This window comes from Heterocephalus glaber, unplaced genomic scaffold (assembly GCF_053883595.1).
Source record: "Heterocephalus glaber isolate CG9 unplaced genomic scaffold, H.glaber_assembly_v1.0 deba00000331, whole genome shotgun sequence".
Taxonomy (NCBI): Eukaryota; Metazoa; Chordata; class Mammalia; order Rodentia; family Bathyergidae; genus Heterocephalus; species Heterocephalus glaber.
The window spans coordinates 42,776,790-42,795,090 of NW_028258142.1; the positions used below are offsets into that span (position 1 = coordinate 42,776,790).

Genomic DNA, 18,301 nt, shown 5'->3' on the forward strand with positions numbered 1-18,301 from the left:
GCAAATAAAAATGTGAGCTAAGATAATAAAGTGGGAGAGCATAACAAGGCCTGTTTATTTAAAATTTTCTTGGTGTCCCTGAGTGACACTTCCTTCCAGTATGTATAGGTGCAGAACACCTGTAACGTGAAGATATTCTAGGGAGGTGGAATGATGGTCAGAGGGTAACATTCCCGCATATTATGGCTTACTTCTAGGATGAAGGATGAGGGAATAAAGCAGCCTTCCTAATTCTGTTGTCTTCTTAATTTTCAAGGTGCCATATTTTGGGACAATATTTCCTGCCTCCCATCAACATTACCTTCCTACCCTTACAATAATCAGGGAACATTATTACACTGCCTTGTTCTGAAACTGTACTTAGTTATGATTCTAATTAACTTCACAGGCAACATAGAATACAAAAGTACTAGGTGTATTTCCTTGATAAACCCCTGCCTCTACATAGTCCAGTAGTAGCAAACCTATGGCACATGTGCCTCATTGGGCTGTTTGTATCATTGAAAGTTCTAAAATGTTCGACATTACTGACATAGCCAATAGAGCAATGGTCTGAATGACATTTTCTCCATACACTGATGTGTTAGAAGATTGGTACCCACTCTGACAATTTGGAGGTGATACAACTTTTAAGAGATGGGGCTTAGTGGAAAGTCATTAGGTCATGGGGGATCCACCCTCTTGAACAAAGTAATGTTAATTTTTTAGGGTGCATTCAGTCTCACAGGAGTTAATTATTTCTCTTGAAAGTTAGTTATAAACTGAGGCCACTAATATGGCCTCCAGTGGAGTTGTCAAAATTTCACTCTTCAGTTGTCTAAGTAGCTAGTAGAACAAACTTTTCCAGTAGAACAGTCCTTGCTGAACCCACTTGCTTAAGGATAATTATAAACCACGTCCACAATGTGATGCAAACTCACATTAACATGGTAAAGTAGCTGACGGAAACATAAGAATAGGCTCTGAAATCTAACAGACCTGTCTTTTACCTCCTACTTTAACATGAGTGTTACAAACAGCCCATTCTACCACTGTTACTTTCAGATCCTTTGACTGTGAAGGAGAAATTGGATTTCTCCTAGATTTTGTGAAAATTATGAGGTGCGATTAAAAGATATAGTGAATGCTTAAATTAAAAATAAATATTTATTACAGTTAAAGATGCATTGCCATTAATCCCCTCCTTACTTGAACAGACTTTTTCCTTTGTTGTTGTCATTTTCTGAAGGAGTTCTGAAAGTCCACTTTCATATCTTTTGGGGGCTGTCTTGATGTTCTCCATAGATTTAAGAGGTTCACAGTAATTTCGATCAAATAAAAACATGAAATTGTGTCCTCATCTACCTTATCCAGTGGATCTGGCACTGTGTTTCCTCTGGCTCTTTTGCAGTCAAAATGATCATGAAAGATAAATGTTTTGAATTGATTCAGGTATTGAGGGAACCACAACAGTGCAACTAAAGGCACTCATGAAATAGCATTTGTGAAACTGCTTCAGAAATAGGCAAGAACAATGGGATATGGGTCTTCAAAGAGGGGGTTGAGTACTTTTACCTCAAAAATCATTCACATAAATTCTTTAGCACCATAGAGATAAAATAGTTAGGAAATCATTCTCCTTTTCCTTTTAATTTTTGGAAATGAAATAATTATATTGCCATAGCTTGTCTTCTATGAGAAAAGTTCAAGTATTCAAGAGTACTGCTTGAGAAAATTTAGATCGAAGGGAAATCAAGATTCTTCAAAGGCAGTATCAGTTCTGACTACTCATTTCAAACTCCATGTAACTGGTATTCATTGATATTATCTCTGACACAGCCAAGTGGCTTTTTTCCCCTTTGCTCTTGAAGAATCTTCTTTCTCCATCTACGACCTTATGTTTGTTTATTTCCTTCTGTGAAAAATTTGCCTATACTTCATGTTATTATACTTCATTTACTTCCCTATTTTTAATCTTTCCTGTCCTCTGGTATTTTGGGTGCTGATTTCTAAATATCAAATCTCAGTACCACCTTGCCTTTGGACTCCCCATTGGGTTTGATCAGTGAGATATACCAGAACCAGGTGGAAAGAAAGAAGAAGACATCAGAGCATGTCTTCCTGTGCTCCCTCCCTGCTTTGCCTTCATGAGCTTGCAAATGGTTGTGTGTCCCCAGCTCATGCTATGTGGCTCTCTCACTTGTAATAACTTCTTGCTGCTCTTACTCCCTAGAAACTTCAATATCCTTTCTTGATTCTCTTAACCCTGTGCTCAGTACATAATTTTCTTTAGAACTTCATGTCTGTCGATTTTTTCTGGGAAGTTGGCTAATTGTCTTTCATTCTCCTTCATTCTTGTTGTCTGTTTACCTGTTTGTTTATCCATCAATTCAAATTAAAACAGTAATGGGGCCATGTCCACACCCTAAGCTAGGAATGATAGAATGTCCATAGAGACCACCGGCCCTCTTGTTTGCAGAGGGACTTTCATCAGTTGCCTTGGTGGGGCTCTAAGGTAATTTACAGATCAACTGTGCCATGAGAGCCCAAATTTAGAAGTGCAATCTGCATATTCTATTTCCTTTCCCTGAGACCAAACACACACAACTAACAAGAGGGTTCCTAGGGAAAACACAGAACTTTTCCTGAGCTGGGCATACTAGCTTTAGAATCCAAAATCTTTGTAACATTTTAGATACCGAAATTGTCAGATATACATTAACAGCAATGAAACAAAATTAGAAATTTCTAAACAGATGATGATAACAGTTTCTGGCACCAGCAGTAATCAGAAGCCACATATACTCTACACAAAACCAAAAGACATCAGAATCACAGACACTCCCGAATCACAGCATCTGCATCCCAGAGAGAGTGTGGCAAGTTCCCGACCTGATCCTGTTGAACCTTCTCAAGACTCCCTATGTTTGCCTTTCATTTTTAACAAAAAACAGAGGCTTAAGTAGGTCATAGCAGAATTTCAGGAAATAAGCTACATCTGAAGGAAATACTTGGGTACTAAGGACTCTGCTGGCCCCTCCAAGTCACAGTGTGGGCAATCTCTTCTTCCATCCCTACAAGGCCAGGCCTGCTTCTGATCCTGCTGACTGGGAAGAGTTCAGCTGTGATTTGTACATTTTCCTCATCTCTGCATACCCTCAAGTGAAGGTGGATTAACTTGCCCTTGGCTTTCTTGGAGTGAGGCATCATCTGTCATGCCATATGCCTTTTTAAAATTTTCTTGGCTTGAACCTTTCCATTTTGTTATCACAAGTAAGATTGCCAGCAGTTCCGACTGTGAGCTATTTGAGTTCTCAGGTGTGTATTTGAAGAGATGAAGACCTGTGCCAGGGACATAGGTTAATGCTAGTGCCAAACACAAATCCTCCTCTCTCAGATTCTGGAGAAATACTTGAGGTTACTGTCAGAATAATGCATCGCAGTCATATGATATTCTTTGTTTCTCAAGAGATGCTTTGGGTCCACATTATTCATACTTTTTTTTTTTTTTTTTAGTACCAGGGATCAAACTCAGGTCCTTGCACTTGCTAGGCAAGTGGCAGAGACACTGAGCTAAATCCCCCCTGGCCTTGCTATTCTTAGAGAAAGGTGGCTAGTCAGAACTGGATTCTTTATTTACACAGTAGTTCATGAGAAAACTCATTAATCTGATCAGCATAATTTAGATTACTGGATGCTGTGGGAGTTTACCAGAACCCAACCATCAGGATTGAAGTATTAATTTTCTCAAGTTTTAAGAGAATTACTGTGGACACTTCTCACCTGAGTTTTCTTCCAAAACTTTCCTTTGACTGAAGAGAGGATCACAAGTTAGAGTCCAGTCTGGGCAGTTTAGTGACTTTGTGAGATCCTGTTTTAAAATTGTTTTAAATATATATATGTTTTTAAAAGTGCTAGGGATATAGCTCAGTAAGAGAGACCTGGATCCAAACCAAGGTCCTTACTATCCCACCCCACAAAAGAAATCAACCTTTAATTAATTTGTAGTACCCATCTGTACGATATAAGCCTAGGAATGGAATTGCTGAATCAAAGAGGAAATATATTTATAATTTTAATAATTACAATTTTTTCTGTACCAATTGCATCCACTTACACTCACACAAATGATGCATCAGAATTCCCTGTATTTTTGAAAAAACAGAAAGGCATGAAGATTTTTTTTTAATTTTTATTTTTATTACTACATGTTTGCAGTACATAATGATCACAATCATTGTTGGGAGTTGATACAGGTACATAATATATCCTAATTCTTTTTATATCACCTTCCCCTCCCTTCCCTCCTTTCTCCATCCTACATCTTTTGTTGCCCTTCACCTTTGCAAAGGATCTATCTTCCTGTTTCCTATTATCTTTCTCTTATTTTGCTCTTTAATTTATTTATAATTTGGGATTCTCATGTAAGAGAAACTATGCAATATTTAAGCTTGTGTGTCTGATTTAATTCACTTAATATTATGGTCTCAATATGCATCTGTTTTTCTACACATGCTAGAGTAGTCATCCATTGTGTATAGGTACTACATTTTCTTTATGCATTCATATGCTGATGAACAGGTAGGGCACTTCCAGGATATAACTATTAGGAATTGTGCTGCTATAATCATGAGGATTCATGTATCACTATAATATGATATTTTTCAGTCTTTAGGGAAGATATCTAGAAGGGTAAAATGAAATTTCTATTTTTAGGTTTTTGAAGAATATATATACTGATTTCCACAGTGGTTATACTAGTTTATATTCTCATCAACAATTTCTAAAACTTGAGCATAATATCTCAAAGCAGCTTTACTTTATATTTCTTTATTCTAAGCCAAGTTTATCATTATTTAATACCTAAAAGCCTCTTATATTTGTTTTGACAGATATTTGATTGATATTTTGCTTATTTTTATACTAAAATTTATTGATTGATTGTGAGTGGTTTTTCAGTACTGGAGGAATTGGCCTTTGGTTTTTTGGTAGTATGAGTTGGAAATATTTTTCTGCACTTTGATTTTACTTACAGTGGTTTTATCATTACAACTTTTTTTACTCTTAATTTCTGTACCTTCTAATTTATTGGTGTTATTCTATTCCTTGTGAAGAATTCATAAATGTACATAACACTCTCAATTCTTTTTTTATCTCCTCTCCCTCCCTTGGAAAGTGTTTCAGTTTTTTAAGTTAAGAAAATTATTTTTCACTCTATAGTTAAAAATAATTTATCCATGGTTTCTTCTCATGTCCTTTACTTAAAATAGTTGTTTGTGCCTTTCCAAAAGAGCCATGTCATTTAGAAGCATTCTGATCCATTTACTGATTGTTTTAAAGAGCCTGTATATGCTGGATTCAGGCCAAGCACCTGTTCAAAGACATTTATAAAATCCAATGAAAATGCACTTACAGAAATAAAATACTAGGTAATTTTAAGATAAAATGTTATATGACTGATAGGTCTTAGAACAAATATTTGTAAGATTTTTAAATGAAAGAGAAAAGGCTTGGCTGAGTGGCTGATTCCCTAACCCCCACAAGTGGAGAATGGGTTAAATTTCAAGCAGGAAGGAAAATGTAAGGCTGTCTGACTTTACTAGGACCCGTAGGAATGTACAACTAATAGTTTTAAAGAAGTAACATAAACTAAAAATTGAGACACTCAAAAATTTCCAAAAGTGAAAAATTCATTATGCAGCTGATCTGTTTTGAGTTGTCTCACTCAACACATCTGCTCTCTGGGAAAACCAATCAGAGACAGATAGTTCCTGATGTACTTCTTGGACAAATGGCCTAAGGTGGAAAACTACGAGATCAAATAGGAATGCCTTAGTATTTTCTTTCCTTTACAAAGAGGTAAAATAACCCAAAGTCATCAGTCCAATAACACTTAATAACAAAAGCAAATATTTTCTTTCTTTTATTAGAACTAAGAAAAGGGTTTGAACTCAACTGTCATATGTTATATTGACTATTAGAAGATAGTAACTAATATCCAGTGCTTCTTGAGGTATTATTATATGCCAAACTCCATGGAAAAATATTCTACATACTTCATACACCATCACAAATGCTGCACAACAACTGGAAGTGTTGGGAGTATTACTGTGTCCCATTTAAAAGAGAGACTGAGATATGGAAAGTCTGGTTAAATTTGACCCTAAATCCTGTAACTTGTACAGAAACTCAAAACCTTCAGGAAAGAAATCTTGTGATTTTATTCATTTCGCAGTTTCAAATTGCTATTAAATATGTACTTAACTTTAGACAAGTGACATAACACTGAAGGGTATTATTTGCCTATTTCAATCCACTAACTTTTTTTTTTTTTTTTTTGCCCTACGGAGATCAAATTCAGGACCTTGCACTTGCGAGGCAGGCGAGGTGCCACTGAGCTCAATTCCTGACCCTCAGTCCACTAACTTTTGAATTTAGAAGTCTACCAAAACACTTAAGTCTAAGAAAATAATAGAAATAAAAAAGACAATAAAGCAGTCAGCACAAATAAAAGGAGTTACTCAAATAAATTCAGTGGTATGATAATAGTGGCTTTATTTGCAAATTCAAATCCAAGGATGCTAACAGCAGAAAATATACCAAAACGAAATCTTTCCATTAAGTAATATTTACTGTTTTTCATTTATAAGCTCCTGGTAAAATAGGCCAAGATTGCCTAAAGATTTCTCCTAATCCCTGAACTAGAAGTGGATCTGGGATCATCAGATACTCCCAAATTTGCTCATTCTTTTCTCTCTCATTCTTTTCTCTCTTTCAATTGGTTGTAAAACAAACAATGGTCATTTTTCCCTCAAATTATTTTATTGGTACATTTTAGATATAAAATACATTAACATTTATCATTGGGAACTTGTACCTTTACATGATGTATATTGGTTCTTATTTTTTCCCCATTCAAACAACGATCATTCTTGTTCTTGAGAGGGAAACTCTAGACCTTGGAAGTTCTTGAGTACAGAAATACCTGTTATTCATGAATCCTTGAGATAATACTTGAGTTTTTACTAGTAAATGAGATAGTCAGGATGAGGGCTGCTCATCAGAGAAAAGAAACAAGCAATTAGAAATCTGGGGCTATGAACTTGTCCCATCATTGAGAAGGAGAGGAAATTTAGAGGTGAAGGCCAATCCTGTGGCCATTGATGCAATTATGCCTCCATGATAAAAATTCTGGAGTCAGGAAGTGAGAAGTGAAAATGTTAATGATATCTTTTTAGTTGGTCTTGACTTGTGTCCTCTGAAACAATATTGAAATTCCAAATGTAACAATTGCCTGAATTTTGTGAGTCATACTAGAGGAATTATTAAACATGAGGTAGGCTATTACTAAGCTTGGATTTGCAGCCTACCAGAGTGTGTACACCTGGCATCTGAGGTGATGGTGGTCTTGGGAACTCTGTCCTTAAACCTGTGGAGCTGATGGTGACTCTGGCTAGTAAGTGTAAAATTTACCCTGGTTGTAGTGCAACAGTTGATGCCACAACACAATTCATCCTTCATCCCTGATGCTTTGGGAAAGATGTCTTGAATCCATGCCACAGACCTTCCCGTGGACAAAAACAACTCTGGAATGATGGTGTTTCTCTTCCTTTATCTAGATCCAACTTGTACCAGCTGCTTCAAGTGTTCTTTTCATTCTATCCTAGGCCAACTTGATTGAACTAAAGTGTGGGTTAGTGTAGATGATAACAAAGTATTCTTGCTCTCAGTCTTCAAAAATGGAAATTGGTATGGTGGGAAAATCCTTGACACAGAAGCATGAGAACTTGGCTTCAAATCTCTACAATGATCAATTTCAAGCTGAGTGATCAAGCATGTTATCGCTGTGAAACTTTAAAAAAATTACATTATTTGTTTAACTACCAGGAGGAAATAGTCCCTAGAATTTTCCCATGTGTCATGTACACTATAGTTTTGACAGTGCTGTGAGGACTGTGAAATGCAGTACCTGAAGTCAGACATTTACTACATCATTTTAAGAAACAATTGTGACTTTCTGGGTAGTTCTTTACATATGGCACGCATTTTAGACTTTATGAAAAAATGTAATAGGAATTTAACTCCATTTTATAGACAAAAATTAGAATGAGGTTCTTTTTAAAAATCAAATAGCTCATGAATCTCCTAGCCAGATCTGAATTCTGTGCTACATAATCTAATTCCAACGACCAATAATGCTCTTTTATCTATTACAGCTCTCTACTCTTTAGTCTGGATACTGGATGCTGAGAGAAAAATGGGGGCATAACTAGTAGTTGTTCCCAAATTCATTAAATTAAGCACTTCCTCAGATATCCCTGGATATTAGTTAAGTTTAGATCTGGTGATGTTTGACTGAAAACCTAAAATGTAGACTCCAAACAACCATTTTTCTTTCATGTGAGGAAATGAAAATTGGAGCCATTCTGAGTAGGGGTGGAAGCTCCCAGCACCATCATGGATAGAGACACTGAATTGCTTCTTATTTGTCCCCTTTTGGTGCTGTGTCATCATTTGGGTTTCAATGCATGATTTCATGTGGAACCTAGCATTCTGATCATAAAGTTCACATTCCATGGAGCAGTAATATAGTGATAGAAAAAAATGGACATCAGTTCCTTTCAAGCTTTCTCACCGAAAGCCTCCACACATCCTTTCTTATACAACATGCACACCTTTGCCCCATAGCATCATCTGGAAATTAGGGGAAAAAATATCAGTAGTAATATATCTCTGTGGAGCTGTCCCACCCAAATTAGAGCTCTGTTATTAACAATAAGTGGGAGAAGAGATATTGAGAAAACCAGCTCCCAGTCCTATTAAAAAATATTTCTTAGAAAAAGCATTTCATCAGTCAGGACCATGTCCACTTCAAGGACAAGATTTACCACATCATTGTGATTACTTATTTGAAATATAAAACAACTTTGAGATAATGATCCTTCAGCCAGAATGGAGTGAACCCTTTCCCTCATTCAAATCACTATTGCTTTTATTTTACATTCCTATTTCAACATCTATTGTTTCACTAGTAATAGTATATTTGCAATTTTCCTTAAAATTTCTAGTTGATTTTATGGATGCATCCACTGAAATATTTATTTAACTTCCTAAGATATAAGGTAAATTTAAGTACAGAGAGATAAAACGCTGTCCAATGTCACACACTGAGTCACTACATTACAAATTCAAATATAATTTTCAGAGAAAATATTTCTGTTTAAGAAAAGGAGGAAGATATGGAAGAAGGTGTAAAGGAAGTGTGGGAGGGGAGGCAAGAGGGAAGGAGGAAGAAAAGAAGGAAGGAAGGAAGGAAGGAAGGAAGGAAGGAAGGAAGGAGGAAGAGTTTGACATATACTGTCTGGGGTAAGGGAAATATTCTCTGTGTCTCCTGTTATTTTTATCCTCTTCATGCATAATATTCCCAACCACATCCTTATGCACTGAATATTCGTATTCTACCAACTTATTATTAGGCCATATTTGGAGCTGCTGCCTCTAAGGAAGTAATTAAGATTAAATGAGAGCATAAGGATGGGCCTTGACACAATACAATTAGTGTTCTTTTAAGAAGAAAACCAGAGAGCTCTTTTTCTCTTCACATGTGCCAAATAAAGCCTATAGACTATATGAGGGCAAATTGAAGAGGTGGCCATCCACAAGGCATCAAGAGAGCCCTCACCAGAATTGAATCAGATGGTAACTTAACCTTGGACTTCCAGCCTGCAGGACTGTGACAAAATTATTGATTGTGTAAGTCATTTTATCAGCTAGTTTTACTATTGCTGGACACAATTCCCAATACCTACAAATTAAATGAGGAGATATTTAATTTGGCTTACATTTTAAGAGAATTCAGTCTGTGGCTAGCTGGCTTCAAGGTAGGAAAACCATGATGAAAAGGTGTTGCAGAGCAAGCCTACTTAATTCTTAGTTGCCTGAAGCAGAGGAGAGAACAGTGCCAGAGAGGCAAGGGTGAGGACTAGATACAGTACCCAACATTATGCCTCCATGACCCACTCATATACACCCAGAAATTCCTCCACTAATCCTCTGTGTGCCTCTGAAGTAAATCAAGTTGACACATTCAACTTTAACTGTCATAGTCATCCAGTCTATATAATTAGCTATGTCATCCAAGCAAATTAACACACATACATAAAATTGTTCCACAGATAATAGTGTTTTCCTGGTTTTGAGGGCCCTATGCATAATCATTCACTTGCTCTGACCATTAGACCTCCTTAGTGTGTGAATTTGGGACTACTTTTTGGTTTTATATGCCCTCAGTGGTGAGAAAGTGGTGCTTATATCAATTTGAGCTGACACAGAGGAACAAGTAGAAGTCATTAGCCAAGGTTTTCTGAAGTTAGGGAACTTTGCTGATTAGGACCCTACCTGTCACTCATGTGGGCATTATGGAGGCCATTACCATGCTCTGCATTTCAGACATACAAGTATACAGTTTGCTCTGAGGATAACACAACAGCAGTCCCAATATAAACCTTTAGTCTGAAGCCACAAATGTGTCACCTCTAAACCTCAAGAAATCAATAGACTTGTGAATATTGCCTGCATTATTTTGCATTTTGTGACTGCACTGAACTTACGTTGTTAAGTAGTCTAATGTTTCTTTCCTAGTGGTTGTCAAGGGAGAAAAACACAGTCACTTAAATTCTTTTTGGTTTCAGAAAACTACTATAGAGATATTGTGAGTTCTTTCTTTCACTGGAAAATATGCTTGCCTCCCATGCCCATGCAAAACAAATATCATGTTAATCTGGCAAAGCCAGGGAGCCTCTGAAAGAGGAGAATGTCTAATGGCCAAACCACAATGATTTTACTTGCACCTGAGCACCCTGAGGCAGAGTGAAGAGGGAGCTACTGCAGAGTCCTCAGAGAACAGACTGTTGACATAACTGGAGTGAATGAGGTCTTCAGTCCTCTACACTGATGATGCTTTATGTGATTTAAGAGAAAAACAGAGGTGTAAGCCTCATGGTCTGGTTCTCTTGAACATCAATTTTGTGGGGAATACAGGAAAAGAACGGAGAAGAAATAATACATGTAACAAGTTGTTTCCTTTTGTCCCTCTTGTTGGCTCAAAGTAGGACAGATCGTTTTGTCAAAGAGCATTTTCTGACGCTGAAGATCTTTGTGGTTATTTATACAGAAATGTCCTGAAAACACATCTAATTTTCCCTTTTCTCCTGACATACAAGCCTGTTAAAATAAAGAAAACTAAACATACATGCTTCCAGATGAAGGTCATAAAAATCACACTTAGGGAGTATTTCATACTAGTCAAAATCTCATAGAGTCAGTACAAAAATCTGCTTAAAAGCTTCTCCTGAGCAGGAAGATCTACAGAAAACTGCATCCTCGTTCTGGATGCATGTGTTAGTCCACACAAACCACAGGTAAAGGAGATGTTGCTATGGTTTTAACTCCACGAAATATGGTTGCTCTTGCTTTATGATATTTACTGACCTTGCCACAGACTTTCCTCACACCATTGTGAAGCCTCTGGTTTGCATGTCTGTAACTTAAATATGTACACCCTATATTCCCCTAATTTGTAAAACCTCTGCTGGATGAAGATAAAGACTAGCTATTTTAGAATTTGGTGTTCTCTGGATGTCTTAATTGGAAGTACTCATTCCATTCCTGCTGATTCTGGCAAAATCTCAGAATGCATTATTTTGAATTGGAGAGACAGAAATACAGCAGTGGAATGGGAAAGGATACTCGTCTGTCTCCTATGTTGCACACTGTATTTAAACATGATGTCAGAGCTCTGCATAAGGAACAACTGCTTGACATTGTCCTCAATACTCTTATGGGGCACCATTCCTGAATCACTCAATCTTTGGGTGCAACCCTCCAGATCTCAGTGCCTGCCATGGACCATAGAATATAATAACTGGCCAGGAGGGACATCCTGGACTACCTCTGAGCTGTGTCTCAGGGGCTCTGTTTTTACAGCCTCACAGTAGACTTGCAAGAGCCTTCGCCCACATGAGGCTCAGGGTGCCCTGATCCTCTTGCAAGTTTCTCTAAAGAAAAGGGAGATGGGAGAAGAATAGTCTTATTTTCATATTACTTTATAGGTTTTAACATATATAGTATAACACAAACATTTGGAGAAATATGCCTTTTATGCAAAAAAAACCCTATCATTTCTGAGTCATATTTTTAATTGAGATGGAAAATACCATTAGGCAATCAGACAAATGGAATTCAGAATTTTAACTGTTTATTTTCTCTTCCATACTAGGAAAATAGAGAGTGATACTTAAATCTTTCAGCAGCCATCCATCAACTGGTTAGGCCAATTACAGAGGCGCTTTCACACCGTTATCACATCTCCTTCCCTATAAACTTCAGTGTCTCAAGTAGTTAAATGGTAGTGCCCCACCAAAAGCTTAGAGGCAAGTCCATATACATTGTGTAATTTGAAATCCATCCATGGCTTGTAGATGAGACAGAGTCTGGAGTTAAGAGGGTGATGAGGAACATGTAAATGGTCTCTGATCAAAGAAATATGACTTAAACTAAGTACAGATATCAAAATACATAGGGAAGAGTTGATTTTAAATTCAAGTTACTTTTGTTAGAATTTCTTCACTTCAAAAATCATGTTTTCTCATTTGCATTTATTAAAGCATGTATCTAATACTCTGTTTTAAGTTTCTATAGCCTGGAAATCATAGACAGACTTCTAGCCTCAGCTGTTATTCTAAACTGTCTCTTCAGGATTCATTTAAATAAATAATTAACTAGTTTGAAACACATAAAATATAATATTCATTTCATAAAGATCATGCATAAAAATCCAAATTGGAAATTCTCATCATCCAGATTTTACTTCTACATTATTTTCTATTCTGATATATTTATTTATTTCTGATATATTTATAAATATTTATTTGCACTTATTATTTTTGGAAAATATAGTTAAAATATCATACGCTTCTAAAAGTCTTACCCTCAATGGCCTTGGCAACTTGGCCAATTTTTATTCCTCGAAGAAGCAAAACTGTTTCTTATCTTATGGATTTTTATACCTTACTTTTTCTTTCTAGAACTCTCCTATTCCATGTTTATAGGTATGGTCTTGATACTCAGCATAAATTTATCTTTCTAGGATGAGCATCCCAGCTCAAGGAACCTGATCTTCTTTCCTGTCAGGTTTTTCTAAAGTGCATCTCCAATTTTTATTTTACTTATAGGTGTTAATTCCATATTTAAATGATAGGATTTTTAAAAAATGATAACACGACTTTAACAAGACTCTCACTAGATGCTTCACCATTCATTATGTAAAATAAAAGGTCTTAGGCTTCATATTGAATATATTTTCCCCTTAAAAATAACTCAAACCACAGTGGTCATTTTTACTGAGATTCAGTTACTCATTTTCCATACTATGCCTTCCATCTGCATGTGTTGGAGTCACTGCATTGCTGCATATGGGAGAAATTCTCCTGTAGGGAAATTCTCCAGTACTGGCAAGCTTCAAAAGAAAGCCATGTTTGTGGGATAGCATGCACCGTGTCAAAATTCCCTCTTCAGGCTGGCTCTAATAAACTCATTACATTAAGATCAAAATGACTGACCAGCTGTTCTCCATCCCTGAAGTATTTGCATTTTAAAAGGTGAGAAAAAGCCTGAAAGAGAAAGGCAAAGTTTATATTTGGTAAAACTCTGACATGGAGAAATATGAAAAAAAATGGAAAAAAAGCAACGACCTAAGAAAGGACTATATTATAACCACTGGAATCGTTTCACATATTGAACTGGTAAGCTAGACCACTAGACCTATCTTTTTCTAAAATTCCCTAAACATTTGCATGACTGTCTGGGGAAACAATACGCCCCTAAATTCTGCCTTGGTTTTCTTATTTAGCAGGCCTTCAGTTCACTAAAATCCTAGGACTCACTATAGAGACTCAAGTGTAGAGGCCTCATTTGGAATCAATTTTGTCATCAAGTCATTATATTGGGCACAGGCTAACTCCCTGCAGGGATCACAGTTGGCCTAGAAGACTTAATTATCCTCAGAATTTATCCAGAAACTCACAATCCTGTCACTCCAACCTGTGTTCCTCCTTGGCAGTAATATTAGAATTTCAGAAAGGCATAGAGAACTCCATCTTTAATATGGTGAAATACATGCCTTTGTTAAGATAATGAGTGAATAAAGCATAGAAATATGAGATAAAATCAATTGTATCATTCATTGGTTCAGATTCAATAAATCTTTGTCAAATGGTTAGTCTGTGCCAGAAAATATCATAAAAACGTGAAGAAATAGTAGTTAGTAAGTTAAACCATATTTCAACTTCCACATATATTATATTCTAATGATATAAAATAAATACCCAACTAGAAAAAAAATCTAGAGAAGAAAATATCAGCTTAATTGCTATGAAAAAAATTAAACAGTCCAGTGGAGTAGAACATAACACTGTAAAAGAGAATACCAGATTGATTGGTCTACAATAGACATCTAAGATGGGAACATCTAAGTGGAGACCTTAGGGCACCACTATACTGATTTAGAATAGATCATCTCCAGAGGAAAATCTATGAGATGAAACAAGTTTGGTTTATTTAAAACAAAAGATTAGGAGTCTGAATTTTCCCCTTTATTTCACATTAATAATATGTTTCTCTTCTTCTATGATGTGTTTGTGTCAGAAGGCCTATGGAAGTCAGGACATTCACCATCATTGAACAATAATAAGACTATACCCAGCTATACATATGCAGTCAGTGCAGACCACACTGGAGTGGGAATTCCCAGTGCTACCTATTAGTTAGCAAGGGGGAGCCTTCTCCTCTCATTCTAATGACAATGCAGGCTGAGTAGAAAATCTGGACTTTTACCTCTACCGGAGAGTAACAAAACGATACCACTCTTCCTCTGATGGAGTATTACCAAAGAAAGTCAGATAAAACAGAAAGGCCAAATAATGATGTTGAATTGTCTCATAAAATGATACAAAAGAGTTTGGTTTTACTTTTAAAAATCACTAATCACTCCAAAATTAAGAAAAATCTTACTGAAAAAAGTAGATAAAAGAAATACTAATATGATCTAAAATATTTTTTAAAAGCCATTAAAATTTTTCATTAACAAACAAGTAAAAATACTCTTGAAATAAAAACAGTATAAACATCTCAATGAAAACAAAAACTGTTGACAAAGAAATAAGAGCCAAAAAGCCTCAAATGGAAACTTTACAGCTGAAAAATATAAAAAGCTCAATGAATGGATTCAACAGTGGAATAATCAACAAAGCAGAGAACAGACTATAAATTAAGTATTTAGAACAGAGAGACGACACCCCCCTCCAAAAAAAGTGAGCAGAGACTCCCAGACGTATGGGACTACAATAAAATTGTTGCATCCATTCTTTCTGGAAGTACAAAAGATATAAAGGAGGGTTGAAAAGATATTTGAGGAAATAGTGGCTGAGAATTTCATAAATCTTTGTTGAGAGATATAAATTTATAGCTTCAATAAACTGAATAATCCCCAAATGGGATAATCCCCCAGAAAAGCAGGCCAAGCCTTCAGGAAACAAAACAGTAACAATAGTAACGGTCCTTTCTTTGCCTGCCCCCCCCCACCCGGCCCACCCCGCGCATGTCAAAACTGTAGGCTGAAGGCCAGGCCTGCACAGAGCGTGAACAGGGCACAGAGTATGTGCGGGTGGCTGCTGCAGCTGCGCAAACGGTTTTTCAGACCAGAAAGGCCGGAGGAGGACTCAAGCAGGGCAGAACTAAGATGGCGGTCCAGGCGGTTCATCTCGAAGCTGACGCGTTCCTCCTTTGTCTCAACCATGCCCTCACCACAGAAAAGGAGGAGGTAATTGGGCTCTGTATAGGGGAGTTAAGTGAAGAGTCCAGATTTGTATATACTGGAACCGAAATGTGTACAATGGCTGAAAAGATGGATACTGTCAGAATTGTTCGCATTAATTCTGTCATCATCTTGCAACGTTCTGATAAGAGAAAGGAGCGAGTAGAAATTTCTCCAGAGCAACTGTCTTCGGCCACAACAGAGGTAGAAAGGTTGGCCAAAGTAACGGGTTGCCCTCTGAGAATTGTGGGCTGGTATCATTCTCATCCTCATATAACCGTTTGGCCTTCACATGTTGATGTTCGCACACAAGCCACGTACCAGATGATGGATCAAGGATTTGTAGGACTTATTTTTTCCTGTTTCATAGAGGATAAAAACACAAAAACCGGCCTGGTACTCTATACTTGCTTCCAATCCGTACAGGCCCAAGGGAAGTTAGACTATGAAAGAATCGAAATCCCAATTCATATTGTACCACATGTCTCCATTGGGAAAATGTGCTTTGAATCAACACTAAAGCTGCCCAAGATCCTGTTCCAGGAGGAACGGGATACATATGGGAAGATTCAAAGCCTTAAACATCTGGACCCGGTAACCAAGATCCATAATGGCTCAGTGTTTACCAAGAATCTGTGCAGGCAAATGTTGGCGGTCAGCAGGCCTCTTCTACAGTGGTTGGAAGACAGACTGGAGAACAATCAACAGCTTCTGCATGAGTTGCAACAAGAAAAGAAAGACCTTCTGCAAGAGCTCTCTAAATTTTAGTAATTTGTTACAGAACAGATACACCTTGAGACTATAATGCTAAGTGAAGTAAGTCAAATACAGATGGTTAAATATGGCATGGTTTCTTTTATATGAGAAACCCAAAATATAAGTAATTTAAAGAGCAAAATGAAAGAGGATAGGAAACAAGATGGAAGAATTTGTGGAATGGGTAGAGAACCTAAGGATGAGGAAAGATGGAAGGGCAGGGAGGGGCAAGGGAAATAAAAATGATTTAAATGTGACATGTGTATATCAGTTTCTCAAGATGCATGTAATTAAAATATGTCATAAACATATACCAATTAAAGTGAGTAAATAAAAATTTTGAAGAAAAAAGCTGTCTTTCCTATAATGAGACAAAATGGGGACAGATGAATATAATCTGTATAATTAATTAAATCAATTCTGATGAAGAGAAAGTTGGAGAACTCACATTACCTGATGTAAAGACGTACTATAAAGCTAAAGTAAGCCAGATGATATGGAATTGGTAGAGTGATAGATCACAAAAACATGAGAGACCCCAGAAATCAAGTCTCATATAGATGCCCAACTAATTTTGACAAAATGCAAAAGCAGTTTAATGCAGAAAAGGTAGCCTTTTCAACAAATCATGTTAAAGTAATTAAATATCCACAAGTAAAAATAAACAAATATTAAAACCTCAACCTAAACCTCACCACACACACTATGAAACTTACCTTAAAATGCGTCATGGATTTAAATGTAAGATACAGAACTTCAAGGGAAAAAATTATAGCAAAACAACCTTTTAAGAGATAAGCTGTTGGACTTTATCTCAAAAGCACAATCCATTAGAAAAAAATTGAAATATTGGGTTTATCAAAATAAAAAATTTCCAGACATGTTCGTGCATTCCTGTAATCCCAGCTCAGGAGGCTGAGGCAGGAGGATTGCCACGAGTTCAAGGCCAGCCTGGACTACATAGCTCCAGACCTGCCTGAAGTATATAGTAAGACCCTGTCTCAAAAAAAGAAAGAAAGAAAGAAAAAACTTTAGAACTTTTATTCTAAAAATTGTAAGTAGAGGAAAAGACCACTTTGGAAATTTCTTATAAAATTAAACATACACCTGGCATACAGTTCATTGGAAAGAAAGATTTGCATTATTAACTTTCATTTTTGTAAGAATCAGTTTGGTTGATGTCTTGTACTACAAGTACTTTGAAAATAATGCTACACAGTGTAATAACTATTGTTACTCTCTAATTAATAATGACAAAATTTTATTTTTTCATAAAATAAAATTTAAAAATATTAAACCTGCACTTAGCATATGACCCAGCAATTGAACTCCTGAACATTTACCCCAGAGAAATGAAAAGTGATGTTAACACAAAAACTTGTACAAAATTTTTCCTAACAGCTTTATTTGTAATAGTAAAGAACTGGAAATAACCCAGATGTCCTGCAATGGGTACTTGGTTAAACAAATAATCTATACTGTGAAATATTACTCTGAAATGAAAAGGAATATACTGTTAATGTATACAACTGCAATAGACCTCAAAGGCATTAATTATAAATGAAAAACAGATCTCAAAAGGTCACATACTGTATCATTACATTTACATCACATTTTTAAAAATGTCAAAATTACAGAAACAGACTAATGGTTGCAAGGAAAATGGAGTGGATGGGATGTGGTTTATGTAAAACT

General features: G+C 36.4%; 1 pseudogene; it reads left to right on the plus strand.

Moving 5' to 3' along the window:
• Positions 1-15,734: 15,734 nt before the first annotated feature.
• LOC101699964 (lys-63-specific deubiquitinase BRCC36 pseudogene) lies at positions 15,735-17,550 on the plus strand (annotated as a pseudogene).
• Positions 17,551-18,301: the final 751 nt, after the last annotated feature.